This window comes from Panthera leo, chromosome C1 (genome assembly GCF_018350215.1).
Source record: "Panthera leo isolate Ple1 chromosome C1, P.leo_Ple1_pat1.1, whole genome shotgun sequence".
Classification (NCBI taxonomy): domain Eukaryota; kingdom Metazoa; phylum Chordata; class Mammalia; order Carnivora; family Felidae; genus Panthera; species Panthera leo.
The window spans coordinates 102,506,119-102,523,496 of NC_056686.1; the positions used below are offsets into that span (position 1 = coordinate 102,506,119).

Consider the following 17,378-nt stretch of genomic DNA (forward strand, 5'->3'; position numbering starts at 1 on the left):
AGGACGTCTTGATATTGACTAATTACTGAAAGAAATGTAGCATCTCCTGAACGTGGCATGGGAGAGTCCTGCAACGTTGTAGCCAACAGAAGATTTTGTGATGCTCTGATGTCACATAGCTGTAGATATGGCAACATGGTTTTTGGGCTCGATGTCTTCTTTTTGTTTGTTTGTTTTGAATTTCATTTTTAGTAATCTCTACACCCAATCCAGGCTCGAGCTTACAACCCTGAGATCAAGAGTCACGGGCTTTACCAACGGAGCCAGCCAGGAGCCTCATGGGCTCAATATCTTCTGAGCTGATGGAGTTACACAAGGCAGAAGAGCCCAGAGTGGCAACTGGGGGCTAGAGAGGCCAGGGAGAGGATCAGCGCCTGCCTTTGGTTGGGTCAAGAGAGAGCTCATTCATCTGCAACTGAAGGCTTGGAGCTTCAAGCCCAGCTAGGAATACTGGGTTTTAAGTGATCCCAGGCCCTGGGAAGCTACACATGTGCTACACATTCTCTCTTAACTAGCTTCTTTCTTAACCTTATCCTTAATCTCTATTTTAAATCAGATGTGGAGAAAAACATCCTGCCTGAGCGCCTAAGTTTCATGTTAGTTACCAAGGGGGTTTGGTAGAGAGAGTCTTTTATTTTCTTTTAGTTTTCAAGATAAAAATCAGGTCTGGAGCCCCAGAGCCTGGGCATGTCCCAGACAATGTAACCTTTCTTCCTGAGGCTGGGTGTTTACAGCTGCTCATTCCTGGAAGGTCGGTGTTAATTCCTTTAAGCCAAATTGCCAGGAAGACACCTCTCACTAAAGAGGTTGGGATTTTTATTGCTTGCAGCCAGAAAGAACACACCCCAAGGTCTCACTAAGAGGATCTATGATAGGATTTGGGCTTTGGTTGGTTGATGTGGGTGGGGGCTGATGGAAGTAAGCAGGGTTTGTTCTATATTGAAGCCTATTAGCACTGGACATTCTATGCTTGTGGTAAAGAAGCGATAGCATTTCCTTATGAAAAGAAGATGTTTGGGACGTTGTAAATTTCACTGTGACCTTGCTGTTGTCTGGCCTGAACGATATTGTGAGGTAGCCTTGTTTGGTCTCATTTATCAAGGTTTCAAAGCAGTCTTATCTCAGGTTGGTATTCTGTATCTCAGATCCTCTCTTTCCAGCATGAGAACAACACAGTCAAGCCGGGAGTGCAGAGTTCAGGGCATTGGGGGCTGGCCTTGTTCTTTCTCCCTGGAAATCCCTAACATAGAGAACAAGAAAAGAGAGCACTCTGGCCTCAGAAGCTGTAGGTGCAACCCTGGTGACAAAAGTGTGACATTGACGAAGTCTCTTGAATCGTTCTGTGGCTCCATTTCTCCTTTCCAAATGGGTCAAAAGGAATTGTTCCTAGTGTTAACTTGATAGAGTAGGCAGCTGGACAGGAGCTGGAGGCAAGGGTGGTGGTAGAGAGTGGTTTTGTGGTTTCCCGCCTCCTGGGACTAGAAGAGCAGGGACACGGCACGTGCTCTCCTTTCTAGCTTGTGTCCTACAATGCCCGATGGCTTCATCATAAAATATTGACCCTGTGGTTTTGATCCCCTGGGAGGGGAAGATGACCATGACAGTTCCAGCAACAACCTTGTAGAGCCAAAAACTGCCCCTCCTGACCGATAGGACAAGCTCCTTAGATGATTGGAAACAACTTCAGTTGGAGACCACACCAGCTATGACCCATAACCTGTGCAAACAGAGGAAGAAAAGACACCCCTAACCCTGGTGCTGTTGCCCCTCCGGGCCTGCCTGCATTCCCATCTTGAGAATGTGCTGTCCTTCATCTACTGCCCTACTGTCCTTCCACGGGCTGGTAGCATACTTTTGCTTTTATTTTCATTTTATATTTTAAGTAGGCGCACCGCCAACGTGGGGCTTGAGCTTCCAGCCCCGAGATCAAGAGTCGCATGGTTTACCGACTGAGCCAGCCGGGTACCCCGTCACTGTGTTCATTCGGGCATGGATCCTCACGTCAGTCGTTCACGGGGAATCTAAGCACTGAGCTCTCCATTCACACAATGCAGAATCTCCCACTGGTAACATCTTCTGGTGCCGTGATTCAGATTGCTTAAGGTAAGATAGTCCTCGCCTTCCTGCTGCTAGAGGACTTCTGTCAGATGAATTTCTCAGATGCCTGCTCTCTCATTCTCCTTGCAGGTTGGCTACCCCTGTGTGCTGCATGATCTCACATTTTCTGATCCAATACTCTCGTGGTTCATGCTGATTTCTCTACCTTACAGTATACATTCTTCTCTTATTATACATGCGATAAACATGCTCCAAGAGATACTGAAATCATCCACTGAAGCACATGTGGCATGTGGTAAAGCTGGTTTTGGAATCTGGGCCTGCTTTTCTTAAGGCTGTGCTTTTATCGCTTCAGCACAGACCCTGGATACGGTTTGTTTGGAACTGTGGTTGGGACTAGAGATAGGTAAAGGCAGTTGTTCCTGAGAACTGTTATTTATCTGCTTGACAAGTATTTACTGAACGTTTTCCCTGGCAGGCTCTTAATGGAGGCGCTGCAGAGACGGGATGAACAGGGCAGGCAGAGCGCCCGCTGTCAGGAAGATGATTTTCCAGCCCAGGAGATCGGTGTCTTATAGATAACCACATCAATACATTTTAATTTCTGCTGTGATGAATTTTACTTAATTGTTGAGTTCCTTGGGCCCATTGTGCCAGCCAGGCTTGAAAATCAACTGAGTATAAACTACAGGGCTGTAGAAGTGTGACAAGGAAGTGTCCCAAGAAAGGTCCTTGTGACATTTTTGTTTTAACGGGGACGGGGGTGGGGTACAGATGTTTGATCAGTGTCCTCTGAAATTCAGATGTGGGTTCCTGGAGGGTGTGATAGGAGAGTCCAAGGGAAGCTTGCGGCCAAGGCACCTGTTGGTGTGTGTGCTGCCATCAAGCGATGAGGGAGTTTGGGAAAATCTCCTCATCTCTCTGGGCCTCAGTTTCCTTGTCTGTAAGATAAGGTTGTCATTCAACTTCTCCAAAGTCCCTTGCCGCTCCGTCTCTCTGAGAGCACGAGGGACTGAGGTGCCTGTTAAACGTGTCCTGAGGACTGTGGCTGAGACCTGACTTGGTCCCTTGTCTGTGTGTCTCCTGCAGGAGCCCGGCTGAGCCCACACTGGAAACAGAGGACCGAGGGAGCCGATGGAAGACAGAAAATCAGCAGGTGTGGAGCATGAGAATGACCCAGAGAAGGACAAGGTAATGGTGGAACGGTGGCTGCCCAAGGACCTGAGAATACGGGCAAGTGGAGCTCAGAACAATCTGGAGAAACTGAGGAACGCGTACAGTAGCATCCAACCCTGCAAGGAGCAGCCTGAGGCGAGCAGTGAGGACTGGGGGTGTAACGCACTCCACAGTGAACGGTGCACCGGCCAGGGAGCCCCACAGGACGGACGGGGGTTGGTTTGCACTGCCGGGAAGCACCGTTTCTAAGGGTAGGATGGTGTGACCATGAGGCTCTGCCCCAGTCCCTGAGCTTCGACATTGGAGCTGCCCTGACAGTGGATGGCCTCCAAGGAAGTGTGGGTTTGGAGGGATCAATGGTGTTTGGATCAGATTTGGAGATGTCCATTCTTACCTCAAATCGTTTTGCCCTAAGGCCAAGAGGGGCCAGGGCAGGGGACCCTTGCATTTGAAGTCATAATACTAATAATATTCTTCTGAATTTCTGGTCAGGAATGTGGAAGGCTTTACACATAATATCTGTTGACCAGTGATTTTCTTGACTATTGGTTGAGTGCTTCATTTTCCTGAGGCTGTGTTCAGAACTTGGAAATCAATACGATTTCCCGAGGAGGACAAAGCAGTGGGAGAACGATGCAAACACAATGTGGTAGCTCTCCTACACTGGGGTGTTGTGTTGTGACAGAGCAGAGGATTGGTGTGGGGGCCAGGCCCAGGACATCTCTTCCCCATGACAGAGTGAGCCATTGAGAGGAATCCCCGAGGAGAACCCCGTCTTCATCAGAGCTCACCACAGGGCAGTGTCCTGGGACATGGAGAGGGTAGGGCAGCTTCCTCTCTGAGGGAGGGGATTTGCTACCTCTTGGGAGAAAGCAGGGGACCCCTGACTGGACATTTGTGACTGGAATGGAGTTGAGATGGTCAGAGATTGGCAGCAACTTGTATTTGATCAGTGAAAGGAAGTCCCTGAGGGCCTCCTCAGTGCTTGGCTCAGTGCTAGGAACCCCGAATACAGTGGTGAATAACACATTCTCCCAACTGTCCTGGGGATCTCAGTGTGGTAAACAGGAAGTCATGAGAAGTGTAGTGCTGGTGGGTTCCTTGGAGGAAATGACCAAAGCTGCCTGGCTATGACCTCGGTGATTGTCCTGGTCTGCCTGTGTGTTTTCCAACAGCTGGGTGACCTGCCTTGGCCCAACAGCCCTGGAGCCTCAGCCAGATTTCAGCCTTTTAGGACACAACTGACACCCGGGATCCATGGTGGCTCCAACCAGTCAATACTGCCAAGGTCTTCAGAGGAAACGGCTGGCATCTGTGGCTACTACCCACTATGTCTTGGCCAGCTGGGGAAACGGAGGCAACTTCACTAAATCTCATAGGGTCATCCTCTCCATAATGACCAGTGATGATCTGTCTTCCTCTCTGGTAAGTTAAATGCTTTCTGGTCTTCCATATTCTCTCGCCACATAAAAACTAATATAAATATTGGCCCAATTTTAGAACAAGGACATGTACTTCACGTACAAAGGGAGTAGAGCAACTTCCAAGCTTCAGTGAGAACGTACAGAAACTCTTACAACTGAATAATAATAGGATACATCACTCCAAAATTGCGTAAAAGATGCGTATGGCCATTCTGGAATAGGCACTTGAGTCATCCACCATTCTTCTTTTTAAAATCACTTTGATAATTCAAGATCCTTTCCATTTCCATATGAAGTGTTGGATCAGCTTAGAAATGTTTACTAGCATGTCTGCTGGAATTTTGATTGGCCTTGTATCAGATCTGTAGATCAATTTGGGAAGAACTGACATGTAAACCATATTGAGGTCTTCCAATCCACAGCAAATTTTACCTCTCCATGTGTTTAGTTCATTAATCTCTCAAGGTAATGCTGTGTAGTGTTCAGTGTACTGTTCTGACACGTATTTTGTGTGATAAGACAGTGCAAGAAGAGAATTGGTCAAGAGTCTTTTAAGTTTATTTTTATCTATTCTGAGAGGGCTATAGAGAGCAAGCAGGCAAGGGTCAGAGAGAGAGGGAGACAGAATCCCAAGCAGGCTCCACACAGTGAGCACAAACCCTGAAGTGGGGCTCGATCTCAGGAACTGTGGGAGCATGACCAGAACCAAAATCACCAGTCGGACACTTAACCAGCTGAGCCACCCAGGCGCTCCTGGTCAAAAGTCTCGAAGAAGAAATACCTCACAAAACAAGATATACACATGGCCAAAAAGCACTTGAAAAGATGCTCCGCTGGAAACCACTTAAAGGCATAAAGTTGAAGAAAAATGAAAATGGCTTCACTGATGTTTCCCCAGGTTCGATTTTAAACTAAGTAACCTTTTTCTTGTCTTCTGCAAAGCTCCCCTCCTCCCTTCTTAGCCTTCTGTATCAGGAAGCAGGTACACCCCAGGACATGAGGAAGGAGGGTAGCGGCATGTACACAGTTGCTGTCGCTACTGGCCACACCTTGATTTTCCCGATAAGACCCCCAACCCCTTCCTCCAGGGGCAGGAGCTGGCAGTTTTTGAAGGCCTTAGCCTGCTGTCATCCTTTTTGCCTGGGAAAGCAAGAAAGCTGTTAGTGTTCCTCCTTATCTCAGACTCTGTCTTTGTGGTATATTTTGGCTCCAAAGCACGGAGGTCAGTTTTCCAGAACACACTCAGTCATCAGGAGGAACACAAGTTAATGCTACCATGAGTTAGCATTACACGTCCATTGCCATGGGCTAAAATGAAGAAGACCGGAAATATATGTGGTGAGGATGTGAAGTCACTAGAAGTTTCCAACACTTGTGGGAATGAAAACTGGTCCAGTCATGTAGAGAGGCTGAACCATAGTTAAACATTGACCACTCACATGAACAGCCATTTCACTTCTAAGTATTTACACACCGATCTGTACATGAATACTCCCCATCGCTTTCTTCACAGTGGCTAAACCCTGGAGACCACACAGAGGCCACTAGTAGGTGACTGTATAAATCGACAGGATGTAGCCGTTCGGAGGAATACTACTTAGCGATAAAAAAGCACGAACTGGCGATACGTGCAGTAATATGGATGGATTTCAGAATCCTTATGCTGCACCAAGGAATGTAGGCACCAAAGCGTTCCACCTACCTAGAGTTGTTAAAAAAGGCAAACCCACCTGTAGGGTCAGTGGGTGCCTGGGGCTGAGGCGGAGACAGTGATGGACTGCAAAGGGCCACAAGGGAAGTTGTGAGCTGGAAGAAATGCCGTGTCTTGATGGTAGCTGGAGTTTGATTTTGCTGTGCATTTAATTGTACGCCTTATTTACTTTTTTAATGTTTATTTATTTATTCTGAGATTGAGCAGGGAAGGGGGAGAGAGAGAGGGAGAGCAAGACAATCCCAAGCAGGTTCCACACTGTCAGCACAGCACCCGATGTGTGGGCTTGAATCACTAGCCGTGAGATCATGGCCTGAGACAAAGTCCAGAGAGTCAGATGCTTAACTAACTGGGCCACCCATACCCCGCATGGTACACTTTAAAAATGCCGTCTAACGTACCCAAAGTATCCCCCGGTAGCATTCGTGTGATAATCTAGTGTATTTCTCCATACCAACCGTGAGCATTTAGAAAATGAAATTTAAAAACAAAATAAAATTAAACTCAATAAACACAATAGAGATTCACATCCACACAATCATTAAATGCATAAGAACACATATAAGGAAGACTCCAGACAACTATTGCTGACAGAAATTAAAGGAGATCTAGATACATATAAAAGTGTATACAGCACCTTCATAGATGAGAAGATCCAATCTTGTTGGAATACCAAATCAATATTACCCTGATTCCTATTGGAGTAGGCATTTTGGGGGGAAGTTACCAACTAATTCTAAAATGTATGTGGAAGGGTGCCTGGATGGCTTGGTCAGGTCCGCGTCCGGCACTGGATTCTGGCTCAGGTCATGATCTCACACTTCACGGGTTTGAGCCCCGGGGGCATTGGGCTCCATCCTGACAGTGTGGAGCCTGCCTGGGAATCTCTCTCCCTCCCCCTCCCCTACTCACTTTCTCTATCAACATAAAGAACTTAGAAAAAAAGTATAAAAACCTGGATTTCATAAAGTATTAAATCCTTCGTTGATCATAAATCACTATTTAAAAAGTGAAAAGACACACCCTCTCCCTCTCTGTCTGCCCCTCCCCCTCTCAAAATATGTAAAATTTAAAAAGTCATCATAAAATACACAGTGAAAACACAATCCACAGTCCAGGAATAATTCCTTGCAATACCTCATATATGGCAACGACCTTATCCAAAATACAGAAGGAACTTACACACATCACAAAGAAAATTACAGAGAACCGAGCTTATTGATGAGGAAAAGATCTCAAAAGGAGCTTCATAAAAGAAGATACCCAAATGACCAAGAGCATTCGAAAACTAAACCGAGCACTAACAGCTAGCAGAATGGCTAAAATCAAAAGGACCAAGAATACCAGGTATGTGGGAATGTAGAGAAACTGGGACTGCCTATCTTTGGGCGGAAATCTAGGAGACAAAGCCTTTGCAAAAGTCTGTGTCAGTTTCTCTGCTTTCCCCAAGCATTTTATTCCTAGGATGTGTACCTGGGAGGAACCAGTGGGTGTCTGCACAAACACAGTTTGTACATGATTATTTGTCCTTACTCTGTGTGTGATAACCAAAACTAGATCTGTCCAGCAGGAACACGGATAGTCAAATTGTGCTATAATCCCCAAGCAGAGTATTTCTCGGCAGCATCAGCACCAATGGCTGACACACAGCTAATCAGGACGAGATCTCAAAACCAGACACCGAGTGAGAGAACACAGAACATAGGAGAACATACGACATCATTGCAGTTATATGAAGTGTAAGAACAAGCAAAAGTCGTCTAGGGTGAGAATTCAGAGTGTGTTTGTGTTTGGAAATGGGTATTGACTGGCAAGGAGCAGAAGAGAACTTTGCGCCACGGACGAAAGTGTTCTATATCTCGATCTGGGTGGTGACAGGATGCATACGTACGTTAAATTCATTGAGCTGTGTGCTTGCGGTTTGTGCGTTTTGCTCTAGGTCAATTCGACCCCAATAAAGAACTGTTAGAATTGAAAAAGAGAGAGATGACCGAGCCGAAAAGAGAATAACAAATGACAGGAAATCGGTAACAAATATTGAACATGAACATCACAATAAGAATGTCTTGAGGAGAAACCCAAAGCGATTCAACAGAACAAACACTAAAAAGTATAATTTCATGAAAAACAGGAGAGTGAGAATGACAAGTTCAAATAAGATTAGAATGGCATGTTGCCGCCTTAGGAAAGTCACTCTAGAGCAATAAACACTGAGACGTATTCCAGCAAAAGTACTGTCAGTCGCTTTGATGTGGGGTACAAGGTTGGCTTTCGAGGCCATCCAAGATTCCTTTGGCTCTTTGGGGTCTTTTCTGGTTGCATACAAAGTTGAGGATTGCTAGTTGTAGCTCTGTGGAAAAGGTTGGTGGTATTTTGATAGGGATTGCAGTCAGTGTGTGGATTGCTTTTGTTAGTATCAACATTTTAACGATATCTGTTCTTCTAATCCATGAGCACGGGAAGTTTTTCCATTTCTTTCTGCCCTCTTCAGTGCCTTTCGTAAGGGTTCTCTAGTTTTCAGAGTGCAGATCTTTTACGTCTTTGGTTGGGTTCATTCCTAAGTATCTTACGGTTTTAGGTGCAATTGTACATGGTTTCAACTCCTCGATTTTTCTTTGTGGTGCTTCATTATTGATGTGTGGGAACGCAAGAGATTTCTGTATGTTGATTTTGTGTCCTGGGACTTTACTGAATTTGTGTATCAGTTCTAGCAATGACGTGGATGGAGCGAGAGTGTATTATGCTAAGTGAAGTCAGTCAGCCAGAGAAGGACACGTATCATATGATTTCACTCATCTGTGGAATTTAAGAAACCCAATAGATGAACGATGGGCGGTTGGTAAAGAGAGAGGCAAACCATGAAACAGACTCTTAAGTAATAGAGAGCAAACAGAGGGTTTGTTAACCTCCGTTCTATTAAATATGAAGGTAGGCCAAATGAACGTAATCAAATAGCATCAAGTTTATAGATGTTTCCAAAGTAGGTGGTCACTACATGTATTCAAGGACATACGTATAAATTAACATTTTGACAGTTCGAAAGAGATCTTGTGAGAGACACATGAAATCCGTAAGTGACAAGCATGAAATATGGTTGTTTAGTGACATTATAAAAACAACAAAAAAACAACTCACACGTAGAGAAGGAGTCGAGGATATAGGGATATCCAACATCAGTTTAATGGAAAGCCAAAATGGTGCCCCAAGAGGGGATAAGAAAGCCTCATAACACAGGAAAACAGCCAGAAGAACAGTGAGAGTTGGGACAAAACATTTTTCTCAAGTAAATATTTATTCACTTAGTATTATACTCTGCCTCCTGTCTTACACTTTTTAACGGATAGAGGACAAACTAGAGAGACCCAGAGAAGAACATCATGACAGTCTAAGACTTTGGAATGTTTCACTCACTGGAAAAGCCTGAAGGTCTGTTTGACCTTAAAGAGAAGTGGGGTGGCTTGATGACAGCCCTTTAGTAAAACTTGGGAAACTATTTCTGCCTTGATGTTTTTATGCACACACAAGAATGAACAGTGAGAACGATGCTGAGATGTGTTTGGAAAGAGATGGGGTCTGTGGCACCTGGATGGCTCATTGGGTTGAGTGTCTGATTCTTGATTTTGGCTCAGGTCCTGATCTCACGGTTCATGAGATCAAGGCTCCCGTACGGTACTGTGCAGATAGCACAGAGTCTGCTTGGGATTCTCTCTCTCTCCCACTCCCTCCACCCCATCCCGCTCACGTGCTCGTGCTTTCTCTCAAAATAAATAAATAAACTTAAAACAGAGACAGACAGAGAGAGATATGGGATCTGTGGTATTAGCACAAGGGTAGACAACTACTGAGAGTGGCCGCTGAGGGGTGGTCCCCATCAGTGGTGACCTTCAGGGGAGACTAGGCAGCCTTGGGTATCTGCGTAGCCTTGGCACCTGGAAGGCAATGGCTCCCAAGGTTCCATGACATCCCCGCGTTCCAATTCTGTTATTGCAACTGCAGACCGTCACCTGGCGTGCCAGGTGCTCGGTCTGTCATTCCGGTTGGAGTCTGAGCTACAGGCAGTGCCTCGGGCTCTCGACTCTGGCATCTCGAACCTTCTTTTTGGAGCTGCTGACTCTCCAGTGCTGTGGGGTGTTGTTCAAGTTGTTCCCGATAGTAAGTAAAGAATTGCTGTATCCTCGCCCCTCAGTCCTGATTGAACCTACTTGATTTCACTTGTTTTTAACCCGTCATGTGTTTGGTTTCTTCTCCCCAGTCCCCAGCTCTACCTCTTCTGCCACATGTCACCATGGCAGCACCTCTTGACCCGGTGTCTGATCCAGGGACAGAAATGAGCCTCCTGGAACTCAACCAGGAGCTTCAATCCAAGCTGGAAGCAAGCCAGCAGGACTTCCGAGACCTCAGAGAGAAATTCCTTGTATCCGAAGCTACTGCCTACTCCCTGGCCAACCAGCTGCAGAAATATAGTAAGTCCTACAAGGTCAGGGTCACCAAAGTGATGACTGTCTGTATTCCTGGAGACGGGAATTGGCTTTGTGTGGAGAGAAAACGAAAGCCCTCTCCGGACTTTGTCTTCTCTATTTCCATCGTCACGATCAATTCCATTGTGACCACAATCCAGGAAAAGTAGCAGTGGGTATTTCTTAATGTATGTTTGTTGGTTTTGAGAGAGACAGTGTTAGTCGGGGTGGAGCAGAGAGAGAGGGAGATAGAGGATGCCAAGCAGGCTCGGTGCTGTCAGCACAGAGGCTGACGTGGGGCTCGATCTCAGGAATGTGAGATCATGATCTGAGCCGAAATCAAGAGTTGGAAGCTTAACAGACTAAAGCTCCCGGAGGACCCAGTGGAAGTGGGTGTCTTACCCTCATTTTGCCGAGGATGGGAAGAATGGGGAAAACGAGACTAGCAGTTTCTCCAGGTTGGTTTGCAGTGCTGTACAGTGTGGGGTTACAGTTAACTTTCTAGTGATTGATTCCTGACGCAGACCCAGAAATGCCTGGTCCTCTCAGGGTCCTGTGTGTGTGTGTGTGTGTGTGTGTCACATCCTGCATCACTGTTGGCCTTCGTGTCTCGGACTAATGAACTCCATCACGTCCCACTTCTCTGAGGTTCCAATGGCAAAGCAGCGAGCTGTTTCACTGGGGAAACTTGCTGATGGTGCACACGGGGCGCGGGTGGGGACCAGGGGACACGGCCAGCTTGCAAGGAGCTGGAAGATGGGTCTGCTTTCCCTGAAACTGCGGTATCCATGAGCGATGCCATGCAGACAGTGACTCCCCTGATGAGAGGGAAGCCGTGCTTCGTGGGCACAGGCTCTGCTTCCTGAGTCCTCGGTAGCCATTGGCACCCTGTGGCGAGGTAGAGGGCATTTCAAGGCCCATCAGACAATCTGTGCTCCCTCCTGTGTCTCTCCCTGAGCTGGGGAACCTTCAAGGATGCAGGACGGCCAGCAGGGCAGGCCTGGGCCAGGAGTCAAGCGGCCCGGTGAGAATGAGGGTGAGCGGGGGAGACCACAGCCCCGGTGACCGCCCAAGCCAGTGTGTGGAGCTGGCCCTCCCCCACGGTCAGCCTGGAATGGGGAGGCCAGCTGCCTGTTCATTCAGAGGGGGCTGCCATGGCGGGAGGAATCCTGAGTTAGGGGCATGTGTGCAGCGGGGCGATGGGAAGGAATCCTGACGACTCTGAGCCCGAACTGTTGCCGTTTCCTTACCAAGAGTTTTCCATAAAACAAGGGGAGGTGGGATTACAAATGACTGATGGGGAGAAAAGTAATGTTGGAAGCGGCTCTTTAGCAAGGTGAAGAGATGATGAGCTTTGGGGTAAGGACAAGCAAAGTTTTCTTTGCATCTTTCCTGATAACCGTGACACAAGTGCGGGAAACCACTTGTGAAGACGACGAAGGAAGGCATCACCCAGGAGCTTGGGGTGGAGGGAACACAGTCTGGCTCTGGGCCAGTCTTCCTGTGCTCCCCGCCATGCTGCCCTGCCCCGATTTCTGTGCCTCACATTCCTCCTCTGTGATCCTGCTGCTGTCATAGTACCTGCTGCTTTGAGTGGAGGGGACGGGCAGTGAGAGAGGGACACGGGATCCGAGAAGTGGGCTCTGCGCTGAGAGCAGTGAGCCTGCTGCGGGGGCTTGCACTCACGAACCACGAGGTCATGACCCGAGCCCAAGGCGAAGCTCGCCAGACTGAGCCACTCAGGCGCCCCCCCCCCCCCCCCCCCGTCTGCTGCTTCTGATACCACAAGCTTTGTTAGTGTTTGGCCGTATCGCTTTCAGGTCCTTCTGGTTTTACGCATTATAGTGCACACAAGAGTATACGGGTGAACTTTTTGCCTTTGAGATATGTGCTCATTATCCAACTCAAGGGAACCATGAGTCAGTCCTGTGGTCCTAAGGGCCTCACTTCATGTCCCTGCTTAGTGTCCTACCTAAGAGGCTGCCAGCTCAGGTGAGTGGCCATGATCAGGGTGAGTGTCAGGGGATGTGGATTCTGATTCTGCCAAATCCCAGTCATTCACCTTGTCTAGTTCCTGTCCACGCCTTGGAGCTGCTCTTCCCTCAGCTCTAAAACAGGGAGGTATCAAATACCGTGTAGCTGGGGGGCTGAGGAATGAGATGCGCAGAGCCCGATGCTGGGGTTACATTGTCCTGGGGTACACCCCGCCCCCCTCCCTGGAGGCAGCGAGCACAGCGGCACGTGTAGCTTGTCCACTGAGGCCGGTGTCTGTGTTCTCAGAGTGTGAAGAGTTGAAAGACATCATCGAATCCGTGCTGGGGGAGACGCTGCAGCGTAAGCAGGGGAAGTTGGCAGAGACCTTGACCGAGAAGCTCAGGTAAGGAGGGCTCCGTGGCTGGTGGGAGGCCGTAGGCATCTCTGACTCTTGTCAGCGACAGGTCTGGGCCAGGAGAAGGGCAGAAACTTGCCTGGCACACAGGTGCACGCACACATCTGTCAAACAGTGAAGACAGCAGTATCTGGTGTATTGCGGACTCCAATTATTCGGGGCCTCGCTCAATGTTTGTATTTTTTTTTTTTAATTTATTTAAATCCAAATGAGTTCGCATATAGTGTATAAATGGTTTCCGCAGGAGATTTTAGGGTATCATCTCTTACAAATGACACCCGGTGCTCATCCCGAAAACTGCCCCCCTAATGCCCATCACCCATTTAGCCCATCTCCCACCCAAAACCCCTCCAGCAAGTCTCAGGTTATTCTTTGCATTTAAATGTCTCTCTCTAATGGTTTGCTTCTGTCTCTGTTTTTATCTTAATTTTCCTTCCTTTCCCCTGGTGCATCTGGTTTGTGTCTTAAATTCCACATATGAGTGAAATCATGTGATCTTTATCTTTCTCTGATTGACTTATTCGGCTTAGCATAATACACTCTAGTTCCATCCACAGTGTTGCAAAGGGCAGATCCATTCTTTTTCATCACCAAGTAATGTTCCGTTGTATCAATTTATGTACCATGTCTTCTCAATCCATTCATCCGTCGATGGACATCTGGGCTCTTTCCATCCTTTGGCTATTGTTGATAACAGTACTATAACATTGGGGTGCAGGTGCCCCTTCGAATCAGCATTTTTGAGTCCTTTGGATAACTACCTAGTAGTGCCATTGCCGGATTGTAGGGTAGCTCTTCTCTAAATTTCTTGAGGAACTTCCGCACTGTTTTCCAGAGTGGCTGCACCAGTTTGCATTTCTACCAGCAAAAGTGCCAAAGTGGTCCCCTTTCTCCACATCCTCACCATCTGTTATTCATTTTAGCCATTCTGACAGATAGGAGTGGTATCTCATTGTGGTTTTACTTTCCTTTTCCCTGATGATGAATGATGTTGAGCAAGTTTTCGTGTGTCTGTTACCATCTGGATGTCTTCTTTGGAGAAGTGTCTGTTTCTGTCTTTTGCCCAATTCTTTACGGGATCATTTGCTTCTTGGGTGTTGAGTTTTGAGTTTGATCAAGGTTGTTTTATACATATTGAATACTGACTCTTTATCCGATATGTTGTTTGTAAATATTTTCTCCCATTGCTTCGATTGCCTTTGAGTTTGTTGTTTGTTGAAGCTTTTCATCTTGATGAGATCCCAGTGGTTCATGTTTGCCTCAGGAGACATGTGTAGTAAGAAGTTGCTGCGGCCAAGGTCAAAGAGGTTGCCACCTGTCTTCTCCTGCAGGATTTTGATGGTTTCCTGTCCTACATTTAAGTCTTTCATCCATTTTGAGTTTATTTTTGTGTACGGTGTAAGAACGTTCTCCAGGTTCATTCTTCCACACGTCTCTGTCCAGTTTTTCCAACCCCATTTGCCGAAGAGACCGTCTTTTTTCCATTGAATAATCTTTCATGTGTTGTTGAAGCTTATTTGGCCATAGATTTGTGGGTCCATTTCTGAGTTCTCTCTTCTGTCCCCTGGTTCTGTGTGTCTGTATTTGTGCTGATACCATACTGTCTTGATGATTACAGCTTTATAATATGACTTGAAGTCCAGAAATGTAAGGATTACTTGTTCTAGCTCTGTGAAGAATGCTGGTGTTCTTTTGATAGGAATTGCATTGACTCTGTAGATTGCTTTGGGTAGTATTCAGATTAAAAACATTTTTTTTTTTTTTTTTTTAGTATTTCTTTTATCTTGGGAGACAGAGAGACAGAGTGCAAACAGGGGAGGGACAGAGAGAGAGAGAGAGATCCAGAATTTGAAGCAGGCTCCAGGCTCTGAGCGGTCAGCACAGAGCCCGACGTGGGGCTCGAACCCACGACGCGCGGGACCATGACCTGGGCTGAAGTCATATGCTTAACCGACTGAGCCTCCCAGGCGCCCCAGTGATGACATTTTAACAATATTTGTTCCTCAGATCCAGGAGCATGGATTGTTTTTCCATTTTTGTGTGTGTGTCTTCAATTTCTTTCATAAGTTTTCTACAGTTTACAGCTTTTTATAGTTACAGCAAATCTTTTACCTCTTTGGTAGGTTCATTCCCATGTATTTTGTGGTTTTCAGTACCCTAGTCAATGGGATCAGTTCCTTGATTTCTCTTTCTGCTGCTTCATTATCGGTATACAGAAATGCAAGCAATTTCTGTACGTTGACCATATTCCAGTGAATTTGCTGAATCCATGCATCAGTTCTAGCAGTGTTTTGGGGAGTCTTTCCGGTTTTCCATGTGGAGTATCATGTTGTCTACAAAGAGTGAAAGTTTGACTTGTTCCTTGCTGATTTGGATGCCTTTTATTTCTTTTGCTGTCTGGTTGCTGAGGCTAGGACTTCCAACGCTATGTTCAACAAGAGCGGTGAGAGTGGACCTTCTGTCGTGTTCCTGACCTTAGGGACCTCAGTTTTTCCCCACTGAGGTGATATTAGCTGTGGGTCTTTTGTAATCGGTATATATGATCTTGAGGTATGTTCCTTCTATCCCTACTTTCTTGAGGGTTTTCTCAAGAAAGGATGCTGGATTTTGTCAAAAACTTTTCCTGCATCTATTGAGAGGATCATGTGGTTCTTATCCATTCTTTTATTCATGTGCTGTATCAGGTTGGTTGATGCGCAGATATTAACACAAACCTTGCGGCCCAGGAATAAATCCCCCCCTGATTGTGGTGAATAATTCTTTGTTGTTTTTTTGTGTTTTAATTTTCTCTTTATGTTTGAGAGGCAGAGGGAGACAGAGCGCAGGTGGGGGAGGGGCAGAGAGAGAGGGAGACCCAGAATCCGAAGCAGGCTCCAGGCTCTGGACTGTCTGCACAGAGCCCGATGGGGGCCCAAACTCACGAACCTTGAGATCATGACCTGAGCTGAAGTTGGACGCTCAACCGACTGAGCCACCCAGGCACCCCGTGAATAATTCTTTTAATGTATTGTTGGGTATGGGTGGCTAGTATCTTGTGGAGAATTTTCGCATCCGTGTTCATCAGGGAGATTGGTCTGCAAGTCTCCTTTTTAGTGGGGATTTGGATGGTTTTGGGGTCAAGTTAATGCTGGCCTTGTAGGATGAGTTTGGAAGTTTTCCCCCCATTTCTATTTCAAACAGCTTCAGGAGAATAGGTACGGACCCTTCTTTAATGTCAGGTGCAATTCCCCTGGGGAACCATCTGGCCCTGGACTCTTGTTTGTTGGGTGTTTTTTTATTGCTGATTCAATTTCTCAACTTGTTATGTATCTGTTCAAATTTTCTATTTCTTCCTATTGCAGTTTGGGGAGTTTATATGTTTCTAGGGATTTGTCCTTTTCTTCCAGATTTGGGCCATTTGTTGGCATATAATTGCTCATAATAATGTCTTCTTTTTTGTGTGTATTTCTGCAGTGTTGGTTGTGGTCGCTTCACTTTCACTCCTGAGTTTATTTATTTGGGCCCTTTCCTTTTTCTTTTGATAAAGCTGGCTAGGGACTTACCGATAATGTTAATTCATTCAAAGAACCAGCTCTTGGTTTCATTGATGTGTTCCGTTTTATTTTATTTCCATATCATTGACTTCTGATCTCATCTTTATCATTTCCCTTCTTCTGCTGGTTTTGGGCTTCATTTGCTGTTCTTTTTCCAGCTCCTCTAGGTGTAAAGTTAGGTTGTGTATTTGAGACTTTTCTTCCTCTTTTACGAAGACCTGGATTGCTATATGCTTCCCTCTTATGATCGCCTTTGCTGCATCCCAGAGGTTTTGGCCTGTCGTGTTTCATTTTCATTGGCTTCCATGTATCATTCACTCTGTGTCAAATAAATATCATTTATTGAGCTGAAAGTCACCAAATTCAAGTGAACAATTTGTGGCATTGGCCACATTCACACTGTTGTGAGATCACCACCTCATTTGCCTGTAACACAGTCACCTCCTGAGGGATGACAGCTTGTCGGTCATGTTTTCCTTCAGACAATGCTGTCCTCTTGACCCTGCCGCTCTCCTGACCTGTGTAGTCCACACCAGCTGTCCTGTCCACATTTCTGTGGCTGGCGCTGGGTCCATGCACAGCACGATGCACACCGTGTAGGTTCACAGGAAATGGCTGTGCCGCAGGGAG

General features: G+C 46.5%; 1 pseudogene; it reads left to right on the forward strand.

The window, feature by feature from the left end:
- The first annotated feature begins 2,814 nt into the window (after positions 1 to 2,814).
- LOC122228574 overlaps positions 2,815 to 17,378 on the forward strand; it is a 31,924-nt pseudogene continuing 17,360 nt past the window's right edge.